We start from the raw sequence: 10,320 nt of genomic DNA, 5'->3' as shown, positions 1-10,320 counted from the left end.
GGGGGGGGGAGGGAATATGGAAGCACCCACTTTTGAAAAGGGATAGGATCAAAGTAGAGAATAGAACAAGTGGGAGGTGGGATAGGAGGGAGGGCAATATAATCAGCCTTTTACATTATATGCACTATGGAAATGTTTTGCATAGCTACAAATGTACAACCTATGTTGAATTTCTTATCTTCCCAGTAAGAGTGGTTTATAAGAGAGCAAGGGAATGAATCTGGAATTCAAAGTTTTAAAATAAAATGTTTAATATATATTATTAATATAATTTTACATGTAACTGGGAAATAAGATATACAGGCAGTGGGGCATAGAGATCCACCGTGCCCTACTGGAAAGTTGGAGGAGGTATGGGGGAAGATATGGGAGAGAGCTGATTGGAGGAGGGGATATCCAATAGGATTACTATTTTGGAATGGTGAGCAGGGGAAAAATGGGGAGAAAATTTATAACTCAAAATCTTGCAGAAATGAATGATGTAAACTAGAAGTCAATAAAGCATTTGATAAAATTATATATATATATATAAAGTAAAAACTCCTTATCACTTCTTAGAACCTATTATAAAAGTCTAAAATCTCTACTGCCCAGTAAAACCTATGCCATTAAGATCTGAATTCTAAACTTCATTTCTTCCAAGAAAAGAGACAGGTCCAGAGGCCATTTGCCAAGGATCATCAGGCTTATTTCCATTCTCCCTCTCATTATCTGTCACAAAGGAAGAAAATATAAATCTTACCATATGATGAAGGGTGGTCCTCCAAATCTAGACATAACACAGATATCAGCTGCTTCCTGGTGGAAGTTTTCCAAACCCAGTGGTTACTGCATAATCTCTCTCTCCTTTGTAATATCATGTAACCTTGTCCCTATACGAAAGGCTGGGGCTCCACAAACTCACACTGAAAACTCAACTTTCATTTTGTGCCTTGATAAAATTTTCCACATCTTCTGTTCCTCATCCACTGTCAGTTCTATAAAACAGATGAGTCTTTGTTTTAACAATCCCTCATTATAACATTGAAACCTTTATGCAACTTCCCTTATAATCAATGACCCAAGCAATTCCCACCCAGCCCTTTGTATTTTTGTTTCTCTCCAATACATCTAGGTAACTGGAAACTTGTAGAAGAAAGAACCTAAGCTACCCAAAACATTGGTTACATAGAAAAATTAAAGCCAGTCTTGAGCAGAAGGGATTAATTTGGTTTCAAATATGATGGCTTTGAAATAATTCTATTGGGCTATCCAACTACAGGTATGAAACTGGAGTTCAAACGAAAAATTAGGAGCAAAAGGTGATAGCTGAAAGCTCATCACAATCAATTTTCAAAGTGAAAGAATCACAGAGAAATCAAAGGCCCCAAATCTGAGAATATACATGGTGAGGGCTCAGAAATAGATATAAGACGAATCATTAAAGGAGACAGAAAAGGGTCAGTAGGAAAGGAAACAAGAAAGGGAACATAATCCTGCCCTTCTTGAGGAGTATGAGAGTCTTAGTAAAATCTCCATAATAACAATAAAAATAATAATATATTATTGATTTCTTTTCTATCCAATGGTGTCAATTTGTAAAATTAATTTCTATAATCTTTATAAAGGAAAAAGAGAGATTTTACTTGTACTCCACACCAGCACCAAAGGAAAAAGAAAAGAAGTCATGCTGTTTTTACATATTCTGAACTATGCTATGGGTAAATTTGAACTGGCTTCATAGCAATATGCTAAAGATTTCATTCTTCCACTGTACGAAAATTATATAGCTTATCTTTCCATATCCATTTATCAATGGGTTCTACTCCTCCCGTCACATCACTATCCCTTTGGTTCTGTATTAGGTGTTTCATTTTGTTTTAATCCTACATTTACAAGGATATTGATATTCTGGAAAAAATGGTCTAGAAAAGATGGGGTATCGTGGGAGGAAGATATGGGCAGTGGCAGCAAAGTGTAACTAACATAGTGAATGCAACAAGGGAACAAATAAGACATGGAAAAAAGAAATAAAAATTTTTGTAACATGTCTCAGACATGAACTACATCTCTACCTCTACTTCTTCTGCTATTTACCTGACAGCCCAGAAGAGCTTTTTGGGAAACACTATGATTTCTCAAGTAAATATGTATTTCCATTTTCGTACTTATCTTGAGAACTTGTTTTATTTACCCAGTAGACATTAACAGAATCTTCCCAGCTGTTACTTTCTATTATGTCCTGTAAATGTGCCTTTTGGCTCTTTTTAAAAATGCATTTTTGACCTAAAGATGATGAGGGTGCTCAAGCAGTTGTGACAATAGATGGCATAAATCCTTTTCAGTTGGGAAATGAAACAGGCTGGCTCGTTGAAAATGACTATGGTCCATGGAATGCTTTATCTTTCAGACATGAACACAGATTGTGTGTGCTAAAAGTTCTTGTGAATTATTTTCTCAAGCTGTTGGAACTTGAAACCAAACAGCCTCTAGAGCAATTCCCTTTGCATGCCAACTTTTAATGGAGAGGCAAATATTTATTACCCAGAAAACCCAAATAAGGAACAGAGAAAATGAAAGGCTATGGATGCAAAGAGTTAACTACAAATTGCTTTGCTCTCTGGTATTGTACATGATTGTCCAAGATGCATTTGCCTATAAATGCCATTATTAATCAAATAAACCATATCTATTTTCTTCAAGCTAAGTCAGTTTGGTCAGTGTATCCAATCAGATACCACTTCAGATTTAAAAAAAAAAGGGGGAAATGGAGGAGAGGAGAAAAACTGACTTATATTTGCTATATCCATATCCAACTAAGTTTACATAGTAAGAGAGCTAAATCTGTAGTCGAAATGTCGATCCCAGCCCTAACACTTGCTACCTGTATGTCCTTGAGCAAATAATCCACAAGCTTTTATTAAGCATCTACTATACATTACATACATCACTAGATTGAGGGAGTACAGACATCAAAGCAGTCAGGGACTCTGAACATATGGATGCTCAGTCTCAACAAAGAAGTCAAAAGATCCTTCTCATGAGTGAACCTCCAAAGCAAAATACTAACCTCCCAGAACATATAACAAAGAGTTGGTAATATATGTGCATGTATGTATACATATATATGTATACACACATGTATATATGTATATACCTATATGTATGTATATATATATCATTCATAATAACACGGGAAGTCTTATATAAACTGATGCTAAGTGAGGGGAGCAGAATCAGGAGAACATTGTACACAATTAAAGATTCCGCATCTGTGATGACTAACTCTGATAGACGGGGATTTTCTCAGCAATACAAGGTTATAAGACAACTCCAAAAGGACTCATGATGGAAAAGGCTATCCACATCCTGAGAAAGATTTACAGAGTCTGAATGCAGATTGAAGCAAACTACTTCCTCTCTTTTTCATTTTGTTTCATTTTCCTCATTGTTCATTCCATTGGTTACAGTTCTCCTTTACAACTTGAATAAGGCTCAATGTGAAGATATGTGTAAGAACTTATATCGAACTGCATGCCACCATGGGAAGAGTGTGGAGGGGGAGGGGAAGAAAATTTGAAATTCAAAAACTTGTGGAACTGAATGTTGTAAACTAAAAGTAAATAAATTTTAAAAAGAAAAGATTGGGGTGATTGAAGCATGTTCACAATTAAAGAGGCAAAGATTTCTGCTACAAAGGAAAAACAACAAGATTTATATGTGAATCAAGATCTTAGAGAAAGTAGAAGGGGATGGGATGTGATGGAATAAAGGATAAAAATGGAAATGTAAGTCTTGAAATGAAATAGATTTAACTCTTCCTCAGAAAAAAAGAGAAAATAGATAAAATCACCCAAAACTTCTGAGATAGGGAAATAAGTTAAAGGCATTTTCCCCGTATGATTTCATTCTTTTTTTCAATAGGGCAAGAAGAAGTGTTATTTGCTTAAAGTAAGGTAAGAGATAAATAAATGTAAAGTCCCTAAGTTGGGAAGGTCAAGCTGTAAAAGCCATCAGTGTAGAATGTGAAATCACCAAGGATTTCAACTAGGGCAAAGAAGAGGAGAGGCTGATGTAGGGTAGGTGCCAAGGACCCAAATAAGTACTGCAAGCAAATCCAAGAAAAGAGGGAAGGTGTTCACAAGGATGCAATTATCGACCTTGTGACACAGTTATAATGGCCTAATTATTTGGTGCATTCTTTGTCCAAGATCCTCATTCAGCTTATTATATACTTTCCCATGGAGAGCACAGCACATGGAAATAAAGACATGGTGAAGGGGTTGGGCGGAACCACTAGGGCAAACCAGACTTTTCAGAGCTATACTACTCTGTCACAAATGAGATTCACAGGACCATAGATTAAGAACTGAAAGTAAGGCAATCAATTCCAACTCTCTAATTTTATAGTGACAGAAACAAAGACACTGAGATATTAAGTGAATCCCCCAGATTCACATAATAAGTGTCTAGGACAGTATTGGAATTCAGTTCTTCCAGACTTGAAGTCTTGTGCTCTATATACTATGTCTAGTTCATCTCAATAAACAAACATCTATTATAGCATATTGCCACTTTAGGGAACACCACCCCAAAGTCTTGGGTCATTCTGCTTATGTAGTTTATACAAGTTTCCCCATAGAAATAAAATTATTAATGCCTCATTAGTACTGTGACAGAGTAGTATAGCTCTGAAAAGTCTGGTTTGACCTAGTGGTTCCGCCCAACCCCTTCACCATGTCTTTATTTCCATGTGCTGTGCTCTCCATGGGAAAGTATACAATAAGCTGAATGAGAATTAATTTTTAAAGAGAAATACATAAAAATGTATGGTTTTCTAAGTTTATTATGTAGCTTACAGGAATCTTTATGTATGGTTTTGTGGCCCCTGTTACTCTCTGAGTTTGAAATCATTGCTCTAGGTGTCTGTCATCAATCAATCTTGCAATAAAAGAAGTCCTTTTTTTATTCCACTGTTCTTTGATGAGGTCTTCTTTCTGCTCTGATCTCCTCTTCAGTTGTAACCTGCTAATAAACACCACATCCCTCTCCATTGCCCTTTGTGTTGTGATGTTTACTTTCAGTTTTTCAAAGCAGTTGTGTCCCTTAATATTTCACTACAGCTAAAGCAACACAGTGTTGGCATTGACAACATGGACCTTTACTTTCAGGGGAATCATAGGGGTGTAAAGAAGCTTTGAAGTTTCCCAAAGGCATTTCAGACTGCTTTCTTCCTCCTGTTCATCTCTAGGCTCAATTTGTTGTTCCTTTGTGCTGCTGAGGCCTGACTCTCAATTCCTGTGCCGAACTGCTTCCAGTCTCTGACTCTATATTCATCGCTGCCTGTGTATCTGTGCATGTAAGTCTCTGTTAAATAATTATTTATTGGTGATAGATGATAACAGTGATGGATGGTAGGTGATGACAATAGTGATAGAAAAATGAGAATGGCTTGCTAGGTTTCTCTAACATTAATTTAAAACCTTTTAGGCAAGGCTCATACAATTGATACTATGTCTGATGATATTAATTCTCTATATTTTGATAGCATTTTCTATTTTTTCAAAGAATTTTCACATGAATTATCTCATCTAATTTTCAAAACAACTTCAGGAGTTAGGTAGGGAGTTAGATATTATTATTTGTGTTGACAGGTGAGAAAATTGAGGAATAGAAAAGTTAAATGGTTTCCCCAAATTCAATGAGTTAGTAAGTGACAGAACAGAGACTATACCTCAGGTTTCTTTTTTTTCCTATTTCAGTGTTTTTCCCACTATACTAAAGTAGCACACCATATCTTCACCTTCTAAAATGGCTATTAAAAAATTACCAGTTTTCAATAGAGAATAGACTCCTTGAGTGCAGAGACTGGTTTGTTTGTGCTGTTGTTTTGGGTTTGGGGTTTTTAGCCCAAGGGTGTTGCCTTTCTTTATGCCTTAAGTGGTTGGCACAGTGCCTGGCACATGGTCAGAGTTTAATAAGTGCTGGTTGGCTATCTCAAATTCAATCAGTTACTAACATCCTATGTCGGGGTAAGCAGCTAGATTGATTTCAGCTGCCAAACTGATCTTCCTAAAATGCAGATCTGACCACAGTCACCCTGATGGGGTGATGGCAATAGGTTATACAGGAACTCTGATCAAGATCAATGACCAAAATCCCTGTGATTCAGTCTGGAAAGAACTCAGTAGGCCCAAGCAAACTTGAAGTCAGGATTGTAAAAGTTTATTGTTACACTTTACAGCAGGCAAGAGTCCTTAGGGAAACTGCAAGTTTATTGTTATGCTGTACAGCAGGCAAGAGTTCTTAGGGAACCTGAAAACTTAAAGAAGACATAGGTATAGTTTTTAAGGAGTCAAGACAGTAAATCAGATGTCAATTATGCTAACTAGGTGAATTAGGGTGGGATTGGGGAGGAGTTAAGGAGTGGTCACTGCTTAAAAACATGCACTTTTAATGTCAACTGCGCAGGCGTATTGCCCATAATTCACTGGGAAATAGCCAAGGGAGGACTACCTGGAGGTGTGGTTTTAGGCTTGAAATGTCACTAAGTCAGCTATCGGTCAAAGCTGACTGAGAAGTGCCTAATCTGCCACCCATCAGTGTCATGTTTGACAAGATGGATGTTGGGAAACAAGGCTAATAGATACTCAGTATGTGTGTAATTGGCTAAGGAGTTAACCTATGGATAGTGCATTGAAGGATTCACAGATGCAGCCGGCCATTATACTAAGGGGAGATAACATTTGCCTGAGCTAAAATGTTTATAGATGGTTTAGGGAAGGATTCATAGGTATAGCTTGTTATTGTTCCAAGCAGAAATAAACAGTTCATGAAGTGTTGCTGGGCAGAGTGCTGGCAGGGGGAAGGGGCAGAGTTAATGCTCTGAGGCTGGGGGGCGGGGTGGAAATGTGATTTTACAGACTGGTTTTACAAATTGATTTTACAAACTGATGTTACAAACATAGATCCCAAGCACCCCATCAACCCCTTTATTCAATAAAATCCATTTGAAAATTGATTGGACATCCAACATAACATGCCTTGTGTTGCCTTGTCAAAGACCACCCTGAAACTTAATGTTCTAATTCAAACTACATAACCATAGCTTTCACCCTGATTTATCTTTAAAAAAAATACTCTGGCTGGTCTGTATCTTAAATGCATTACTTTGATACTTAATGTGTTAATAAAGAAGCAGATATATTACTCGATCACAATTATAATACTTTGACCACTCTATTCTCAAAAAGAAAAATACAATAAACTCAAGTGGCACTTCTTCACCTTTGGCATCACATATAAAATCCTCTGCTAGGTTTTTAAAGCTCTTCATAACCTTTCATATAACCTTCATACCTTTCCAGTCTTCTCACACCTTATTCTTCTCCACATATTCTATGATCCAGTGACACTAGTGTCCTTGTTGTACCTCATATAAGACATTCCATCTGCCAACTCCAGGAATTTTCATAATGACTGTCCTCCGTGCCAAGGCAAATGCTTCTTCTTCATCTCTGCTTCCTAGTTTCCCCAGATGATCTCAAGTCTTAGCTGACCTGTCTTCTACAAGAAGCCTTTCCCAGTGTTCTTTAATCTTAGTGCCGTCTCCCTGGTACTAGCTCCAAAGATATGTGGGTGTGTGTGTGTGTGTGTGTGTGTGTGTGTGTATGTGTGGTGTTTTCAATATAGCTGCTTTCATGTTGTCTCCCCAATTAGACTGTGAGCTCCATGAGAGCAAAGACTATTTATTGTTGTCCTTCCTCTTCATTTCTGTTTTAACCTCTTTGTATCCTCAGAGCTTAACAAGGTGCCAGGCATATAATAGGTACTTAATAAATACTTACTGATTTGACTAAAAGTCACAAGGCAAGGAATAGTTGGGAAATCCAAATATAACAAATGGAAAATACAGGAAGCAAATTAAATGCCTAATGGAGAAAGCCCAATAACAGACACATCTGCATTGCTCTAAGTTTTATATTTATATAATTTTGGCCTTATAACCACCCAGTGAAGTAGATACTGTGTGGGATAAGGACCCCAAAGACCCCTTATTCAAATAAAACTCAGAGGTTTTTCCAGGTAGAAACATAAGCTATTTATTTCTAAGCAAGTCTTGCAAGAGTTGGGCATCTCCTACCCAGAGCATGCACCAGAGTAATGACGCAAAATACAAAAATCAAGCAAGCAGTTACATACCCTTGTACAAAAAATTGTAGGACAACCCAAAAACCCCAAATCCCATCCCCAGTATCTGGACCTTCTTTCCCATTGGTGGGAAGGTGTGTCCTTACAATCCTTTCACCCAATACAAATGCATATTTCACTTATTTTCTTTATTTATCAGACGTAAACTATTGCAGATTACAAGTTACTTTTTCTTGTTTACCAAAAAGTAGGCAATTTACAGAAACACCTAGCAGACATATTATTTGTTGCTTTTCTTGTTTTTCTCAAGACTGTGTATTCCATAGAAAAATAAAATTTGGGCCTATCAAGACTAAAGCCCAGCTCAAGTTTGGTGACTGTCTCCTTTAATTTATGAGAATATTTTCACTTGTTCCACTCAATACTACAATTATAATTATTCACATTTTACAGATGAAGAAACTGAGGTTCAGAAAAGTTGTGACAAACATTGTCACACAGGATATTAAGTGGAAGGATTTGAAACATATCAGCAAAAACAAGGGATGGTACAACTTATTTCTAAGGAATACAGGAATGATAGTTAACTGCGTTTTTTGTTTGTTTCTTTTAAGGAAATATGAGCAGTGTTGAAAGAAAAAAAGAAAGGAAAGTAAGAAAGTTCTTTCCTTTTTGTACGCCTAAAAAGAATGATCCTTATGGCCCAGGCATGAGTCTGGAAATCAATTCTGCGGGCTCAAAATAAAGTGAACTGAATAGACTGACTTGAAAAAAAGTTTCACTTCTACTTTCATCTCCACATTTACTAATATTTCTCAAACATACCTTTTCAACCTCTGAGTATATTTAACATTTAATGTATTACATGACACAAATATATAAATGTTCAAAAGCATGGAGAAAGATAGAACTCTCAGGATTTGGAAGCTTGGTACTTCAGATTTAGCCTTTCCATATAAAAGAAAATGAAACCTTTCTTTCTGCAAGAGTTTATGACTGCTTACCATAAAATAAAATTGACAGGGTGCCAAAACTTTAAAATCCTATACAAATACAGTCCAGGGTATTTGGTAAGCAGCTATATCTCTCTATAGTAATGTTTCTGGGTGATCAGTCAGTTTAATTTTGTTTTGTGATGACAGCCCAAGTTGACAAACACTTTTTAACAGTCCAACTAAGGGAAACAAATCTTAATAGGGCCTCCTAGAAAAAAAAATCACAAGAGACACTTCACTGAGCAACATTTGTAACAACACATTCCTCTTCAGAGATCTTTGCTTGTTAGAGAGTTTTTGGTAATTCACAAGGTTGGATGTGAGCAAGGAAAAGGACTCTGGGAGATGTTTTCCTAATTGGAAATTAGGATTGGAAATAGAATTGGAAAAAATAAATTGACAAAGTTTGCATGCAGAACCCATCCGTCATTTCATCATTTTGTCATTACTTAGTATACTAAATTATACTTATATAACATACAGTATTACTTACTATATTACTTCAGAGATACTCAGTAAACAAGAAAATTTTATATACTGTCATTATGAACTATTTAGCCAAGTTTTGTCCTTGATTGCTTAACATAAATATTGTCATTAGTTAATATGCTATATATATACTACCAGAAAGTAAATAATCAGTTCAATCAACTAATTTTTTTCTAAAGTCAATTCCATGACTAGTTGAACAAATATTTGTTGAATACCTACGTGTTACCATGCTGACTGATGTAAGGAGTAGAAAAGAAAAATTAGACATTGACCCAGCTCTCTAAGAGCTTATAATCTAGTTATGGCAATACATATGAAAAAAAGAGAGGATACCTCAAATACCCAACTGCAGTCCTTATAAATGCAAAAAGAGTTCAGAAACAGGGCAGAGATAGCAATCCAATTCAAATCAACCCACAATTATTTGATGCTATGTATAAGACACTGTGCAAAGTACTAGGTAAGGACAACACAAGTATCAATAAAACAAGCCCTATCCTTAAAGAATTTCTCGTACTGGGGGACATGGGAGAAGTAAGGGAACAACTGTCAAGCTACTGATTTGGCATCAGATTCCAAAAGCATTAATAACAAAAGATGATTTCTACTTATAACATACCTATGTGATTTTTAGTTGTTTGTTGTTGTTGTTTGTGTGTGTGTGTCCAGGCAGAGAGAGCTATGGTTCTGGTTGTTATTGCTG

This window comes from Petaurus breviceps, unplaced genomic scaffold (assembly GCF_028583685.1).
Source record: "Petaurus breviceps papuanus isolate PSGF00001 unplaced genomic scaffold, PetGlider_PUasm1.0 126, whole genome shotgun sequence".
NCBI lineage: Eukaryota > Metazoa > Chordata > Mammalia > Diprotodontia > Petauridae > Petaurus > Petaurus breviceps.
This window is presented reverse-complemented; position numbering follows the sequence as displayed.